Source organism: Podarcis raffonei, chromosome 5, assembly GCF_027172205.1.
Source record: "Podarcis raffonei isolate rPodRaf1 chromosome 5, rPodRaf1.pri, whole genome shotgun sequence".
In the NCBI taxonomy this organism is placed as follows: Eukaryota; Metazoa; Chordata; class Lepidosauria; order Squamata; family Lacertidae; genus Podarcis; species Podarcis raffonei.
The window spans coordinates 66,326,876-66,344,981 of NC_070606.1; the positions used below are offsets into that span (position 1 = coordinate 66,326,876).

An 18,106-nucleotide genomic window follows, 5' to 3' on the forward strand; every position below is an offset into this window, starting at 1 on the left:
GCCGTGAAAACTTTAAGTGATCTCGAGCCCGCATTTTCCACTCCCACAGAAGCAAAATCATGTGTGTAAGATGTTCCCTACTATAGGATAGCCAGATACAATTCTCACAAAAGGGATGGGGTTTTTCCTCATCGCTACATGCCAATCACCTAGCAAATGCCATATATTAAGCTACTGGTAATGTACAGAAGCCCTGTTCTCCTTTGCACCTGGTGACCCTGTTATGTTCATGGACTACTGAGACCTATACAATGGAGAATTTAGCACTTGTTCATACTATTTTCTGCCAGGCTGACACATCTCTGGCTTTGAAAAGCCCTTCATCTTGGTTTTGTGCTGTGGTTAAATTACAAAGGCCAGCTGTTTTTGTGAATTTGATGTTGGCCCAGGCTACAATAGCTTCCCCATTTGCCACTTTACAGATTTTATTATATCTTTTTATAACATTTATTTAAGATTTTTTTTTTTGTTATACGTATCTGAAAATAAGTCTCATTGAACTCTGCAGGACTTACTTTAGAGTAGCCATGCATTAGAGTGCACTGCAGCAAGACAACATTACCAGTCTTATTAGTAGTCCTGGGTTTGCATGTTATGAATTGGTAGCTTGCTAATGAATAAAAGAATAGATGCAGAAGAGTAGAAATAAGCAGGATATTTTTGCAACAAAGGTAGAAACTTCCAAAGCTCTGTAATTAGACAAGAATTATTTAACTTGCTAATAAATTATTAGGAACTGGTATGAACTGCAAGATAACCATTTGCAGAATTTGAGTTGGTGTGATCTCAGCAAAATTTGAAGAGCTTGAAATTGAACTCTTCAAATCAGGTTAGTGAGTAACAGAAAATGCAGATTCAGTTGCTAATCCCCTGCAAATTTACTTTAAAGCAATTCTTGTTTTGCATGATGGGACATGCAACACAATCCTGTGTGTTTTTACTTAGAAGTAAGGTCTACTGGCTGAATGACAGCTTTCTTCTGAATAACTATTTAGAATTTCATTTCCGACATACACTGCTAAAGTTTGGTCTGCAGTCATATCCCGTACTTGCATTCTTCCTCAATGAAGCCTAAATGTGTAACAGCATTTGCTTCCACTTCTCTCTTACTACCAGTTCCTATCCTGTTCCTACTCTCTGTCACTTATTGTCTCAAATACCAACAGAATGTAGATTTCAAAAATGCAAGGAACTGGGCTCTTCACATACTCAAAATACAGCATGCATATTTAACAGTATTTTATTTTTTTAAAAAACTTGTATCTAGTATGGTCTACATCAGGGGTCAGCAGACTTTTTCAGCAGGGGACCAGTCCACTGTCCTCAGATCTTGTGGGGGGCCAGACTATATTTTTTTGGGGGAAATCAACGAATTCCTGTGCCCCATAAATAACCCAAGGATGCATTTTAAATAAAAGCATACATTCTACTCATGTAAAAACACCAGGCAGGCCTCACAAATAACCCAGAGATACATTTTAAATAAAAGGACACATTCTACTCATGTAAAAACACACTGATCCCCAGACGGCCAGGTTTAGAAGGTGATTGGGCTGGATTCGGCCCCTGGGCCTTAGTTTGCCTACCCATGGTCTACATGGTGAATTATGTTTTTTTGAATAATTCAGTATTCTTCCTGGTCAGATAGCATGAATTCAACTATTGCCTTATAACTTTTTGAAGAATGCTGAGACAGCCATTTTTTTAAAAATCCTTTTTTTGTCCCTTGTAGCTTTTCACTTCTCTTAAGCAATGCAGATAATTTAAACACATCCATAAACATTTCGAATGAAGGAACCACTCTTAATATTAAGATTGCTTAGATAATGGCCTAGTTGGGATGATTTTATCTCTGTTTAATAAGCTGAGATATGTACAAGCCTTTTTCATGTACACAGCCCCTTCACTCCTCCCTTTGTGGTATGAGTAATCAAACTAGGAAGTCTCACTGATTAATCTTGGTTTCCCATTTCATCTGTACTAGGGAACTGTGATTACCAGCTTTTGAGCAAGCCAGGCTAGTAACTCATAGTTACTGAAGTTAATAGCCAGAATTTCCTGACTTTGTTGAAATGATAAACCATGGTTAGAGACTCCCTCGCTTGATTGCTGAAGCCATAATAAAGGAAGCTGTGAAGGAATTGTGTGCATGGACAAAATATGAAGTATGACCCTCTGAATGTGGTAAATCAGTTTAACAACAGAAGCAGTTCTTACCTTCCCTATTTGGAAAATTTCCTTTCCCTTGAGATACCTATTGGTAAAGTTTGGTGTACAGATATTTAACTTCCAGCTACCAATGAATATTGTGGGTGAAAGGTGTATGTACAGTGTATGAAAGTTTTCATATCACTTGAAACAACACATTTACACAGTTCATATTGAGCAGTTAAATAATACTGAGCACAAGTAAGCTAATAGATTTAAATTGTAGATAAATTTGTATTGAATTGCAGCTTTATGGTGAAATAACCATCAAACGTAGGGACGCGGGTGGCGCTGTGGGTTAAACCACAGAGCCTAGGACTTGCTGATCAGAAGGTTGGCGGTTTGAATCCCTGTGACGGGGTGAGCTCCCGTTGCTCGGTCCCTGCTCCTGCCAACCTAGCAGTTTGAAAGCACATCATAGTGCAAGTAAATAAATAGGTACCGCTCTGTGGGGAAGGTAAACGGTGTTTCCGTGCGCTGCTCTGGTTTGCCAGAAGTGACTTAGTCATGCTGGCCACATGACCCGGAAGCTGTCTGCAGACAAACGCCGGCTCCCTCGGCCAATAAAGCGAGATGAGCACTGCAACCCAAGAGTTGGTCACAACTGGACCTAATGGTCAGGGCTCCCTTTACCTTTACCTTTAACCATCAAACGTGGCAGAGGTCTACAAATGTTGACTTGGATAATGAACCAGCTGTCATGTCTGGCCAATCCCTCCCTTCTCCCAAGGCTTCAGACTTTCACCCAAGAGAAAAGTGAGAACTTATTTGCACTGGCATATGGAGAACGTATATGGCAGGAATATCTCCTCAGAAGAAATCCCTGTTATTTTTGTCCAGACTGCCGCACAAGTGAAAACTGTCAGGTGGAAATCTTGTGCTGAGTGTCCTGTATGCCAGAGGGCCTGCAGTGAGTTGGCAAGTGGAGTTATGCAAGCCTGAACCCTCAGGTATTAAGCCTATCTTGCTGCATGGGCTGGGCCAGCCTTCCCCAATCTGGTGCCCTCCAAAGATTGTTAGACCTAAACATTGTTAGTTCCTGCCAGTATCACCAATGGCCAGGGATGATGGGAGTTATAGTGCAAAACATTTGGAGGGCACCAGGTTGGGGGAAACTGGATAAGACAGCTTTAGTCACTGATGGTATTATCATGCAGCATTATATCTTCAAATGTAATTACAAACTCTTAGCCATCTTTATGGTCACAAATTCCTTGAATGAATAAATTAATCATACCATCATATTGTTCATATGGATGCCCTTTGAGACTACCAGAAACAAGTTTTGCAAGATTAGATAAATATAAGACCCCTTGTCTTATATGTAGACCAGGGGTCCCCAGCCTGTGGCTCCTGAGCTGCAGGTGGCCCCCAAACTCTTTCAGGGCAGCTCCCAAGCTACTTGGCTGCTGCTGTTACTCTCCTGGCTTTTTCCTTCAGCCCTACACTGTTTCTCATTGTCCTGAGGGACACCATCTACTGCCACTGTCCTGTGCTTCCCCTGCAAATATACACCAGCTTCATTGTTTCTTCTGGCCTCCAAGTAGCACCATAGCGGCCTCTGTATATAGGAATGTTTCCGAATCCATTTGAAGTGGCCAAGTGAATTATTTTCAGATGAAATTCGTTGATTTGCAAGCCAATGATAATCCCAGTGACATATACAAATAGTTTTTATTCTGGCCTACCTGATATATTTACCAACCTAAAGAAATTTGCTGCAGGCATACTTATACTCTTTGGCACCACATAGATTTTTTTTTTTCAAAGATGAAAATTGTCAAATCCAAGTGTGGGTCAAAACTTACAAACGGACATTTACGTGGCATTTTAAGAGTGTCTGTCACAGACTTTAACCTGGACATCAGTGCCTTGGCTAACAGAAAACCACAGAAATGACCAGGTAAGCATGTGTAAATTGAGTTCAGGTTAACATTTCTTCGTTGACCTCTGGCTTTTTACTTTTGACCTTGATTAGCAAATTAATAACGTTGAGTCCCATTTTGATTCAAGCAGCCACCCTCTTTAGGCATTGGAATCTCGAATGTGGCCCCCATGTGTCACAAGGTTGGGGACCCCGATACAGACAACCAGTTCTCTGAGAACTTTAATAGCCATTTTCAATCTGAAGAATGCTATAGTCAGCTGAACATGATGTTACAGACAAGAGGCTTGATGTGTTATGATTAACCTTCGTAGGGGTAATGGCTTCCTGAATAGTAAACCATCCCATCACTCTTTGATTGAAGACATCATGTATTAGGATATGTGATGAATGCTTTCTGGCCATTTTTGTTTCTGGGAATAGTTGGATTGGGTTAGACATCCTTCTTGGATAACTGGGATAATCCTGTTCTTCCAAAATTAGTAACAGAAATTGATTTCTATTTGGCACACTTTATAGAATTGTTTTTACGTTCTTTAGTCTGGCCATTAAGAAATAAAAACTGATTTTTAAAGGGCCTAAGTGAAACTACTCATTGCAAAATTTTGCTTTTTGTGAATCCACAATGCAGACCTGTTTTCTCTTTCCCCCCTACCTACTACAAAGTTGTTGTGCCTCTTGTAAGCTCACTTGCTTGAGACTTGTGTCATCCTAATAATCTGAGAATGGTGAGGGCATACTATAAACAACTTTTCCTAGGAGGAGAAAACGTGAGCGAACGATGGCAAATCAGTCTTACTGAAGCTGTTTTATCCAGTGGGAGGGTAAGCAGGTCAAGACAGACCTTTTGTCTCCCCTGAAATTTCTTCTTTATCCTCCTACAGGATATGTCTGATCTTGATGTGTGGGGGAGGTGCAAGTTATGACAAGCTGTCCTCCCCCATTTGGAAACTTTAATTCCTGTTGAAGTCATGCTGTGACATGTTAGCACAACCAGAAATTCCTACATTAGGAGCAGAAAACAATGGGATGCAATGGAACCCTTCCAGAATATATTTTATCTCCAGCATGGAGTTGGTGGCATGTTAGGTCACATCTCGTATTGCAACCGTATATTTTGAAGGATGTAAAATATCTGCTTAAATGTCAGGGTGTTTTTTTGCACAGACAACAGAATGAGATCTAGTAGCCTGTTATACTGTGATGGATTTAATCTTGCTGCAGACCATCTATTAGCAGTACATGTGATCGATTGTGTGGTTTATTCTGTAGAATGTTGCAACACGTTTAGGGAAAACATTGCAAGGAAACACGGTGAAATGGAGATCTGGCTGAGAAATGCCTGGAGAGGTTCAAGAGAGTATTTGATTCTCACGAAAGTTTATGGATTGCTGTTGTAGGGGCAGTTACCTGGAAAGGAAGTTATATTCTGCCTTGGCTTTTAATGTTAAAATTGTTAAAAGCCAAGGTGGAGAAGGCAGTTCCTGTGAAGTAGCCCCTCAGTGTGACAACATGGGTCTCAAGAGTGTTCTGTTTTCAGTGTGGACCAGCATGCGTTTAAGACCCTAGTGGTATGGTTGCACACCCAGCCCACACTTTCTCTCATAATTGCAAACTTTAAAAGGCGAGAGAGGAATAACACATGCTAAGCACTTTGAACGCTTGCAAACACTATACTCATGAGGATTACTAATACTACTAATTTTTTTTAAGTGAATATGGAGATGCAACATTGTCTAGCGTCAGAATGCTGCACTTCCCTTCCTTCTCGCATGTTTTGACATTGATAGACATAGTGACCTCGGCCATTGAGGCTGGACAGGAAGAATTGTTAAACACTTTTCCAGTTGAAGATGATTGTACTATGTGAATCAGTTAAAAGAATTCACATCAGGTTCTGAGGAGCTTAGAACGAGCTGGATGGTGGTAGTCTCGCAATGAGAGAGTACAGTGGTACCTTAGTTCTCGAACTTAATCCATTCCAGGAGTCTGTTCAATTCCTGAAACTATTCGAAAACCAAGGCGCAGCTTCTGATTAGCTGCAGGAACTTCCTGTACTCAAGCAGAAGCTGCGTCGGATGTTCGGCTTCCGAAAAACGTTTGCAAACCGGAACACTTACTTCTGTGATTGCGGCATTCGGGAGCTGATTTGTTCAGTAACTAAGCCATTCAGGAACCAAGGTTCCACTTCTTCTTGAAGGAGACATGGAAAGGTTTTTAACCACAACTTATTTTGATTGCATTTAACTATATTTGATATTAGAGGATTTTTCTATACTTGAGGATTTTGCTTTGCAATATGGAAGAGAAAGGGGACATGTGCAGTTTGGGGAATTAAATTATGTACTGTGAGCCAAGCTCTATGAAAGGCAATACAGGCTCCCCCGTTACTTATGGGGGGGTACGTTCTGGGACCCCGTGCACATGAGTGAAAATTGTGTAATTGGGGAGCACCCTTTAAACACCCTCTCTACCACTCTTTCTCCAATCCAGATCAAAAATACTGGATCCAAAATATCCAGAACTAGAATTGAAGCTCTGGGGCTGGCTGGAGGTTAGAGGATGTGCGGAAAAGTGTTGGCTGCTGTTGCACTACCCCACATGTCAGCTGTTGGGTGGGGAGGCTGAGCAGCCTAAACTAAGCCCACCTGTGCCACCAGTCACCTCACTGACATTATCTTCGGGCTCTGGGAAGGGTGTCCTCAAAAGCCACGAGGACTCTCCAGCTCTCCCCCGCCATTTCCAGGCTTGAATCCATTTGTTCATTGATTTCCCGGCACCATGCATATATGTGGTTGCACAGGAGTTGGTCTCGTGTAAGTGGTCATCTTTATATTACTTAATTCCTAACCTTTTCTTTCTTCCTGACTCAAAGCTGTGAACCTGAGTGAATAGGGAAGACTGACCACAATAAAAAGTTGCTGCTCAACACAGTGATATTTGACTGTTTTACTAGTCTAAACACAGCTTTGTTCTTTCTGATTTTTTGTCAAAACATCACATTTTCTGAACAAATAAAAATGCAGCTGATATGCATTTGGACTGTGTCTTTTGACGTGTAATATGATTCTTTTGATGTTGGCATCTGTCTGTCTTGGGAGACAATGGAAGAGTACACCTTCGGGGATAAACTCAAACCGTTGCAGAGTTACAGTGCTTGCTGGGGCTGTAAAAACTGATGCAGAAGAGGCATGTTTTATTTTAAGCATGTGTAATTAATAGGACTTATTCCTTAAACATGCTTAAAATGGCAGCCTTGGTCTTTCATTACATTATTCAAGAAACCCCAAGGTACCGTATGTTGTCTAGGTTAAAAGACAGGTTGATACTGGCCTCATTCACATGATACAGTAAGCCAAACTATGGCTTACCAGGACCATGCAAATGTGTGGGCTCCTAAGAAACAGTTTGCAGCCACTTTGCTCTTTCATGAATTTATTTATACCCATGCCATGCCAAGCTAAGTCAGGCCCATTGTTAAGCACTCTCCTTGCTGACAATTTGCAATAAATATTCAAGAATAATATATTTCGGTAATACTAGGTAATGTGAATCAGGCAACAGACTCCGTATTGCATAGAGAGAATTGGGCACCTATTTGTTTAGCTAGTGAATGCAAGGTTTGCAACATGTGGATCAATATCAGACAATAAAGAGAGATCAAACCATGTCCTGGCAGTGTTCCAGGATCTTCTGCAAGACTTGGACAGAGCAGGCAACATGCTTATAAAATCTGCAGACGATACTGAAGGGACTGAGAAAAGGAGACAGATAGTTGCTACCATATGAAGTATTACATGTAAGAAATAATAATCAGATGCACAAGTATAAGGAGATGGCCAACTAGCAGCATTTCGGATAAAAATGTAAGAATCATAAAGTAGTGGATGAACAGCGAAAGACAGGTCTGCAATATGATGCAATGGCACATAAGACCAAACCTGTTTTAGTCTGTATCAACAAGAACATCATGTCTTGTTGACCCAGAGCAGTAGTACTATACTACTGCTCTGCCTGGTGCTTGTAAAACCACATCTGAAGTTGTTTTCAGTTCTGTGTATCCCAGTTCAAGTAGAATGTTGTCAATTTTGAATTAAAAGAAAATCTTATAAGAGCTACACAAACGATAACTGTTCTAGGAAGCATATTTAGATGAAGAAATGCTGAATAACGTTTGAGGGTTTAACAAATTAAAAGATGATGTAGTGGGAACAGATATGCTAACAGTTCTCAGATACTTTAAACATCAGAAGAGAGGGTAAATAATTGTTGTCCATCTTCTGAAGATAGAAATAATGGTTTTAAAAGTCAAGGGTAGATTTAAGTAATTATTGCATTGTGTGATGTGGCTCTTAGATTACTGTTGTTTCTTTATTTAATTACTGGCAGAGGAAAGTTGATGGTTGAAAATTAAGTACAACTGTTTACTTCCTTCTCAAGTGGTTGGTGCAATATAGCGTACTGCTGTTCCATACACTCTCCTACTTTTCCCCCAAGAGCACTATTTTATCCAACTCCACTTAGGAAACCACCTATGAAATGTAACCTATGTGCTGTGTACAAGAATCACTAGGTTATGGTGACAAGGCATTTTCATACAGGTATCTAACCCCTAGAGTTTTTCCTGCCCCCTTAAACTACAACTCCCAGAATTATTTGAGGTAAGCCTTGTGCTTTAAATGTGTTGGATCGTATGGTGTGGGTGTGGGCGGTTTCTGCCTCCTGTGCCGATGTTGAAATTATAGGCAAAGTATTTTGATTTGAACACCTGAGGTCCACGATTAAAACTGAATATTTGTTAATAATAATAATAATAATAATAATAATAATAATTTGTTATTTATACCCCGCCCATCTGGCTGGGTTTCCCCAGCCGCTCTGGGCGGCTTCCAACAAAATATTAAAATACAATACTCTATTAAACATTAAAAGCTTCCCTAAACAGGGCTGCCTTCAGACGTCTTCTAAAAGTCTGGTAGTTGTTTTTCTCTTTGACATCTGGTGGGAGGGCGTTCCACAGAGCGGGTGCCACTACCGAGAAAGCCCTCTGCCTGGTTCCCTATATTTCTCGAGCATATTCACTCCGACTCCGTGTTAAGTCTCACCGAGTTCCCGGGGCTTATTCCGTGGTAGTCTGCGAGTTTAGGATTGCAGGCACGCGGCACGATCTTTTTACACGTTTCCTCGGAATACATGCCCAAGGTTTTGTTTCTGGGTAAACGTGCACATGGTCGCCACGTTTTGCTATGGAGGAGGTGGCAGGGGGAAGAGTTGTTTTTTGGAACCCTTCCCTTCAGTCAAAATGGGAGAATTCGCCTCCCTTGGCGGCGGGGCTAGTTGGGGGACTTGCAGCTCAGGCGGCAGCGTCGGCGTCGCTTGACCCAGCGCCTCTCCGCGCCTCCCCAGTCGCTGGCAGCTGGGCCGGGCCTTCCCAGGAAGGGAAAGGGAAGGGGCCCGGCTCGTCTGACGTGTGAGCCTGGGATTGGCAGCCTCTCCCCCATATAGCAGACGGGAAGGTGCCTCGCCGCTTTCCCGGGAGCGCTTCGGGGCTTCTCCAGCAGAGCGAGCTAAGCAGGCACGGGCCGGAGTGAGTGCCACGTACGGGGCAGGAGGGCGGGCGCCCGGGCCGGGGGCGGCGGGAGAACAGACGGGGAGGCGGCGGCGGGAATGTGGAGCGGGGGTGCGGAGAAGGGGCAGCGGAGAAAAAGAAAGGGGGGTTGGGAGGAGGAGGAGAGAGAGCGAGAGCTGCTTGCCGACGTGGAGGCAGAGAGGAGGCGCCGACACGGGCTGTCCTCCCGCGTCCTCCCCTGCGGAGCTGCCCCTCTCTCCGCATTCCTCCCCCTGGAAGACGGAGGGCGACCCGAACAGGGCGCACGCTTCGCGCCGGGGCTCCGTCCCCTCGGCAGGGAGGCGAGGAGCAGGAGGAGGGGCGGGGGAACCGATCGGGCTACGTGTCACAGGCGCGCGGCAGCCGGATCTCCTCCCCCCTCCCAACTCAGCCGCAAAACTTTGCACCAACTTTCCTGGCCAGGTTCTTCCTGCTCCTCCAAGGAGCGACGGGGGCGGAGGAGCAGCAGCGGCAGAAAAAAAGAAGAAAAAGCCCACTCCTCCCTCTCCGGGCCGGCGCGTCCTAGGCTCCTGACCTTAAAAGAGCCAGAAGAAAAAGCCGGGAAAGGGAGGGGGCGAAACGAGAGGCTTTGTACTCTATCCTCTCCACACACCCCGCTCCATTTTGCAGGAGGGCCCCAGGCAACATTCCTAATCCTGTGGCTGATGTGGACATTGCAGAGGGCAAAAGCGGGACGCGGCCCTAAAGCCTGCTAGACTACTCTCCCCCCTGAGAGCTGGTTGCAGGTTATGGAAGTTCCTTCTGCCTACAGTATTGCTATTTTTTGGAGGGGGGGGGGGCACACGACAACCTCCTTCCTCCCAAGTGCATCCCAGTCTACTACATGAACATAGAAAGAGTGAGCAAGTGGGCATAAAATTGCACATGTGAGCGCGCGTGCGCACACACGCGCACACACACACACACTGTGGACAGCATGGCTGGAAGGAGTGTGTCCTCTGGCACTGGTCAGGGAGAGAGAGAGAGTCTGGGAGCTGCTGCTACGACCTCTTGGTCATTCCTGTCTTCATAGAATTGTAGAATTGGAAAGGACCACAAGGGTCATCTAGTCCAACACGCTGCAGTGCAGGAATCCTTTGCCCAATGTGGGGCTTGAACCCACAACCCTGAGATTGGGAATCTCATGTTCTACCAACTGAGATATCCTCTCGCCCAGTCCCCACCATTGTGGCCCTCAGAGGGTAAGCATAGGCTTGCCAAGGGCCAGCTGGCGGTGGTGGTGGAAGAAGGAGCCACCTCATTTCGCACTGCAGGGAGCTCAGTCCTCCTTACTGGGCCAGGTTTCAACCGTTCCACTTGACAAGTTGGCCGCAATGTGTGTGGCACTGCCCTGTGGCAAGCACGATGCCTGCTTGAAGTTGCTCCCAGAGCCTTACACACAGCAGCACCTTCTCCCCACAGATCCTTTCCCAGCATTTTTGGGTGATTCTGTGCTTGGAGATGCTTGGCTACCCTCAAGCAACAGCAGCACCTCACCTGGTGTGTTCCTCACTGGCTTGACTGAAAAGGCCAGATCACTAGGCATCCACCACCATTGCACCACTCAGAGCAGAAAGCATAGGTGAGCAAACAAGAGGATGAGGTGGCCGCTCAGTGAGTGAGCAGCTTGCACCTGTGCTGTCTCTTTGGGCACCGCAGTTGTGGGGATTGGACCCAGCAGGTGAAATCCTCTGCAGCAATGTGTAGTGAAAGAGGGCAAATGAGTGGCAAAGGCTCCTTCACTGAGTGAGAGAAACAATGAGTGATTAGAGAACATGGCAGCTGTTCCTTGCATCCACCACTCATTCACCTGCTTTTATGAGGGGGGTGGGAATGCAAGCAGCAACTGTTCTGTGCCCCCTTCCCCCTGAGTCTTAGGTGGGAGCAGGTGGGGAGAAAGTAGTGGTGCTTTTGCTGTACCCAGCAGAGAACAGGACCACAGCGACTTTGCAGCAGCTTGTCAGGGTCTGCGTTGTCGGGGCCTCCTGAGGCATGGGCTTGTGAGGCTACAGGTAACGGGGGCAGCATGTGCCGCCTTGCCCTCCTTGTGTGAGCTTCTGCACCTATTGGCAAACTCCAGACCCCACAAGAAACAAAACTGCCCTGTAAAGGACAAACTGTAACTTTCTGTAGACTGCTTGCTGATCTTAGGTTTATATGGGCACCTTTCCAGAGATTATTGCAAGTTGCTCAACTGGAGCCAGGAATTTTGAATCACTCATAACACACATGCCTGTAGAATTCATGAAAACCTCACTCTTCTCCTCTCTCCCTTTCTGTGTTCACCGCACCAGTAACTTTGAGGTTGGCTTTGCCTGCAATTCTTTGGTTGTCTTTCAGTACACTGGTGCCTTCCCAGTGAGACTGGTTCCCTGGGTTGGTAGGCAGGCCTGGGAGGGTAGGGCAGGCTTTAATTACAATTACCTTGTTTCTTAGCACATGTAAGAAACAGTGAAGTAATGGCCATGAATAAAAGTAAGGCCCAAGGAAACAGGAGGGGGGGAGGTTTCAGAAGCTGTATTCTACTCAGCAGTTGCATGGGAATGAGGGCGGTTGACTCACAGAGCAGGTCTTAATCACTCAAAATTGGTTCATGTGCAAAGGTGGCGTTGAAGTCTGCCATATAGAAGAAGAAGCCTTGCTGTGCTTTTGAAGTTCTTAGGCTGGGTGTTGTCTAGCAAGGGTGTGTGTATGTGGTAATAAAGCGTTAGTGTCACCATGAAAGAGTTGGATGCTGGGAAGACGTCTTGACCCTGATCTTGCACAGTCTGGCATGTGTTTGTGGCTGTCCGAGACTTGGAAATGCTTTGATGTCAACAGACTAATCACACCGTTGAAGGGATATTTAGGCTTTTGCAGAATTGGTGAGTCTCAGCCACCATAGATTTGATTTGGGGATGGGAACTTGTCTATTCTGGCCTCCTGTTTTTTGTATGCATGTTCTCCTGCCCTACTGCTTTTTAATCATGGAACTAATGTTAGGGTTTTCCAAAAACCATATTGAACCAGTGGGATATGTTTGAGATTTAGCGTCTGCTGGAGATATCCTAAGGATTTGTGGTAGAGAATATTGAGTCTTTTGTTTCATGCCATGTGCCTTATAAAAATGCTTGTTACTCATTATTTCAATATATTTAGAGTTATTCAAAGCTTCCTATCTGAATCTCATAAATTTTTCAAGCCAAACTAATTTTGAAAGTGTAAGTTCCAAATAGATATAGATTAATAATTGTTTTGAATCTATTTTATACACACCTAACTCTTCTTTTAACAAAGCCAGCTACTTTAAATCCAATCAGTGGGATCATTCTTCTGTAGATGGCTTCGAATTTAGGGGTACGCATGCATAGTAAATGCTCACAGTGAATTTATTTCTGTCTGAAGGAGTTATTTAAAAAACCTAAACAGCTGCTCATTATCATAAATGAAAAAGTGTATCTTTCTCTGTTTTAAACTCTTTCTATGGGTGATGATATTCAGAATTCTATATTCTGGGTAACTTTTGCTAAACGGATTAAATGGAAGATCATTTTTCTGCTGTAGAATTAACTGGTGCCAAACTTTCTGCTGTATTCCACTAGAAATGTGTGGCTAATCTGTTTGCCACAAATGTGGGTCTGTGTGGTGTTGCTTTTGTATGGCCTAGCTGCTGTATCTTTACAGTTACCTCCTGTGTTAAATTATGGTTTTACAAGTGTAATTTTGCTATTCTTGCTCAGCCCAGGTTTAGTATGGCTTATATCACAAATTATGTCGGCTGTGGAGCGGAGTACCTCTGTGTCCGTGGCGTGTGGTTTAGAATGAAACCCCGGGTCAAAAACTGTTGGCTAGTTTTTTCCGGCAGGCTACCGCAGATCAGGAGATGGCATCCTGTCAGGGCCTTGCTGGTGCTGACAGACAACTTTTATGAGCCAGTCAACAAATAACAAAACCCTGGCAAGCCAGTATAGAACTTGGCTTTGCCGAGGTTTTAAGCTTCTAGCCGCAGCAGACAAATGGGGATTGCTATCCTTGCTCATTTCTGTAGCACTCTTTAGCATACAAGGATGCTTTTCAATTCTTTTTCTCAGAGGGTTGCTAGCCCTTTAAGATTATCCTTTCCCCTCCCCCTCCAAAGCTGTGAATGGTCTCTGGTACAGGCAGTGCTGAGGTGGCATTTGTGAAAATTACACTTGGCTCTGTGCTGACACTGATACGCTGCAGGACCCTTCCGAAGCTTTTCTCCCTCTAAATAACAGGCGGCTTGGGAGATAGGCATACGCGCGTTCATGTGTAAAAATGTATTAATTTTAAAATGAGCTTTCTTGGGGCGGGAATGTTAACCAGAGTTTTAAGAAATACTCTCCCCCCCCCTCAGGTTATTACATAAAATAAAAACAGTCTGTTACAGTTTTTACATTTTTTTAATATCACAAAACAAAATTCCTTGCTCCTACCATTCATTCCAATGTGACTGTTCATTCCATATTAATGTTTATGTTGTAAACATATGTTGCAATAAAAATAACCTCCTTATTTCCATTAATAATTACTTGTAGATAGGTGATTGAATATGATTGGCCCTTAGCAGAACACACTCGGTTTTTCATTGTGTGTCCTGCATGTTGACTCCTAGTTTTTGTGAATGAATGAATAAGTTGCATGAAACATTTTCTTTGTCATTAGAACTGTAACCCAACTGCATTGTGAAAGAATTCACATTTACCTTGGGGTAAGCTGTACTAAAGTAGATTTACTTCTGAGAAGACACATAGACATTTACTGTTTATTTGGTGTGTGGGGTTTTTAAGATCGGCGCTCCGACCTTGCATGGGAACTGGTCCAAACTGCCAACCATACTACTTCATCAGGGATTGGTTGCTAAAATGATCAGTTATTTCTTACTAATCACCATTGTTTCGCATAACTGAGCCTTTTTACCCTCGTAGACCCTGATAAGCTTTTCCATTTTGTGAGAGGGCAGGCACCCCCAAACTCGACCCTCCAGATGTTTTGGGACTACAACTCCCATCATCCCTGACCACTGGTCCTGTTAGCTAGGGCTGATGGGAGTTGTAGTCCCAAAAATCTGGAGGGTCGAGTTTGGGGATGCCCGTGATAGGGTTTCATGACAGGAAACTGAAAGTCTTAGGACCTATAACTTTGGGCTGTGAAAACTTATGTGACATGGAGCCCTGGTTAATCCCATGAGGGCAGAATGGTTAGCAAGCCAAACCTTGGAAAAAGTAGACAGGGCAGCTATTTCATTAACATGGCAAAAAGCCTGCAGCCCAACCCTGAGCATCCATAAGTACTATTAGCCCTTTGATGAGATGGATATTGAGTTCGGATCTAGCTATGTTGTCATTTTTTGATTAGCATGCATGCATATAAAGTCAAGGGGTGGTGTATTGGGAATACTAGGTTTGGGGGAAGTAAGGATGCAGTATACAGTCATACCTTGGTTATTGAATGGCTTAGTTGCCAGACAAATTGGCTCCCGAACGCTGCAAACCTGGAAGTAAGTGTTCCGTTTTGCGAACGTTTTTCGGAAGTTGAACTTCCGGTGTGGCTTCCACTTGAGTGCAGGAAACTCCTGCAGCCAATCGGAAGCTGTGCGTTGGTTTGCGAATGGTTTTAGGAGTCGAACTGACTCCTGGAATGGATTAAGTTCGCTAACCAAGGTACGACTGTACAGGAGGTGGTGATCGACAAAAAATGGAGCTGTTTCTTTTTAGGATGGAGGTAGATGCTTTTTTCTGCAAGATCATGTACTTTGCAGTTGAAGCACTGGTGTTGTCTTGCCTAGCTATGATTCCTTTCTTTACTATAATAAATAAACATTGGACTTCAAGAGGAAACCTAATAGATGGAACGGCCATACCTGTGTTCTCGCACAAGGGGCCTGACGTGATTTCTGGCTCTACTTGCTTTAATATCTATCATCTATTTATTTATTTATTTATTTATCTGTCTATCTATATGACTTAAAAGTGAAGGTTTGTATGTTTATTACATATCTATACCACCTTTTTCCTTCATCCTCACAACAACCCTGTGAGGTAGGTTAGGCTAAGAGATGGTGAATGGCCCAAGGTCACCCAGTGAGCTTCATGGCTGAGTGGAAATTCAAACCCTGGTCTCCCAGGTCATAGTCCAACACTCTAACTACCACACCACAACTCCATAACACTTAATCCAAAGACAAGTCCAAGTTTGATCACATAAGGCTTTAAAATATATTTCAAAACCCTTGCTCTGGCTCTTTTCAATGCTGCTGCCTCTTTAAAAAGCTTAAACTTTGATACAGTCGAGGAATGGCCAAAGAAATGTGTTAAGCATGCTTGTGTATTTTCAGTTTGTGGAGAACAAATAGTTGGTGATTTGGAATGTTTGTTCTGTTTGACCTTGCTGTAATCAACAGGACTTTGAAGTGTACTGTTTCAGCCCTTTTTGTTCTGCATTTAATTATATATAATGGCTTCTATTAACAAAATGCTAAACATTTAAATTAAAATAGATTAAATTGCCACATGATTTGCTGTTGCTGTCTGAAAACGCCGATTTTGTTGCAAATTAAATTATAGCTAGACATGTAGGGTGCATGCATACTTGGTGTTTTGCACAGAAACCGTTTCCATGGAATTAACAGGAGTTTGCTGCTTGCTTAATACGTTTTTTTAAAAAAATAATAATAATTATGTGGCTTATTTGTTATTTTCCCCTCCCCCAATAACATTGGTCCAAACATGTGTGCAGATCTACTTTTTTCAGTTTCCTTTATGAGGCATTTGCAGTTTGCTACCTAGAGCTGAATTCTTTTATGCTTCCCTTTGTTCTGCTGTATTCTTGCTCTTCAACTTGCTGCCAGTGATGAATGCTCCAAATTCACTGTCCTCTTTCACCTTTCATCTCTCTGGTTTGATATCCATCCTTATCCCCATATCCATCACCAGTTTCCTTTGCCTCTGGGAGTCTCCTCCTGTTTGTGTCAGAGGAGGGAAGGTCATACACAAATCTTCCTTTTTGCTGCAAATGAGACAAGGGATGCAATCCACCAATATGTTTCCCAGCATAAACCCATTGAAATGCAAGAGCGCTGCTGCCTGTTCATTTCTTTGGGACTTATACAGGGGAATGTTATGGTGGATTCACCACTGGATAACTTAACTTTCTTTCTGCAAGCTTACTCTTAATTCTTCCTTCTGGCCATTCTTTGAGCAAAGTGGATAATTATTCCTGCAGTCTAGTTCTTTGGCTAAAATGGAAAATACGTGAGCTTGGTACTGTTGCTTGTTAGGTCTCTGTAACCTTAGGAGTCTGCCTCTCCACCTGCTGACATCTCAGCTTTTGATTCGTGAAGCATTTCTCTTTCAGCTGGCTGATTTTAAATATCCACCTCCCATATGTTTTGGTACCTCTCTCTCTCTCCCTGGGTAGTTGAAATAGTATAAGACTTCGGGTGGGGGGATTCTTGCAGTTCTTTATTATAAAATGAGCCATGTTTAACTTATTTTTTTTATTACAAAATTTTAAAAGTTTGACTTTTAATTGCAAAGAGAAGTTAGAGAGTAGGGTGTGTATAAACAGGATTAGAAATAACAAATGCATGGCTATGAAATGTTAGGATTTATTTATTTTGCTGTTTGTAACCATTTCTAGTGGCTAGCACTGGCAGTATCCAGGCTTTTGGGTTGCAAAGAAATTGTGGGAGCAAAGACTTGTTGTATAGGAGCAGGTTGTCCTTCTATAAATGAATAAATAAACAGGTGAGGCACATACTGAAAAAGTAACATGATAATGTTGCAAAAGTAGCGCTAGATGGCTGTCTCAGTTAAGTAATACTATCTATTATTTACTTATTTTGCTATGCCACCTGAGAATTTCGAAGTGAAGAGTTATTTGATCTCCAGTATTGGAAATGTACCTGTCTCAGGGGACAGGATAAAATACATAAGGTTATATCCAACATTAGTCAAACTCAGAGTAGATTGCTTGAAATGGATGGACTTAAGTGACTTAAATAACTTAATTTCAATATGTCTGCTCTGAGTATGACTAACAGATGTCACACAGTCAAAGAATTTACTCCCCCCCTTTAAAAAAAGATACATTAAAAGGACACTGCTGTTTTTAAAGTACATTTGAATAATGTTAAAAGTTTTTTCTTATAATGGCTTAAATGGTATTATGATCCCCTATCAATTATATTGAACCAAAGGCTGCATTTACATTGGTACCTCGGGTTAAGAACTTAATTCGTTCTGAAGGTCCATTCTTAACCTGAAACTGTTCTTAAGCTAATGGGGCCTCCCGTTGCTGCCGCCGCGCGATTTCTGTTCTCATCCTGAAGCAAAGTTCTTAACCCAAGGTACTATTTCTGGGTTAGTGGAGTCTGTAACCTGAAGCGCCTGTAACCCAAACTG

The 18,106-nt window shown here is 43.1% G+C and overlaps 1 protein-coding gene across 3 annotated transcripts in view; it reads left to right on the forward strand.

Annotated features, from left to right (window-relative positions):
- The window catches only part of HDLBP (high density lipoprotein binding protein), a 52,369-nt gene that overhangs the window by 506 nt on the left and 33,757 nt on the right, over positions 1 to 18,106 (forward strand). The window contains exon 1 of one of the 3 annotated variants that reach the window (XM_053389920.1): positions 9,575 to 9,680. The exons of the other annotated variants lie outside the window; for them this stretch is intronic. The gene's annotated coding sequence lies outside the window, so the exon portion shown is untranslated. Of the gene's footprint in view, positions 1 to 9,574; positions 9,681 to 18,106 lie in introns of those variants that run through there. 3 annotated transcript variants of the gene reach the window in all.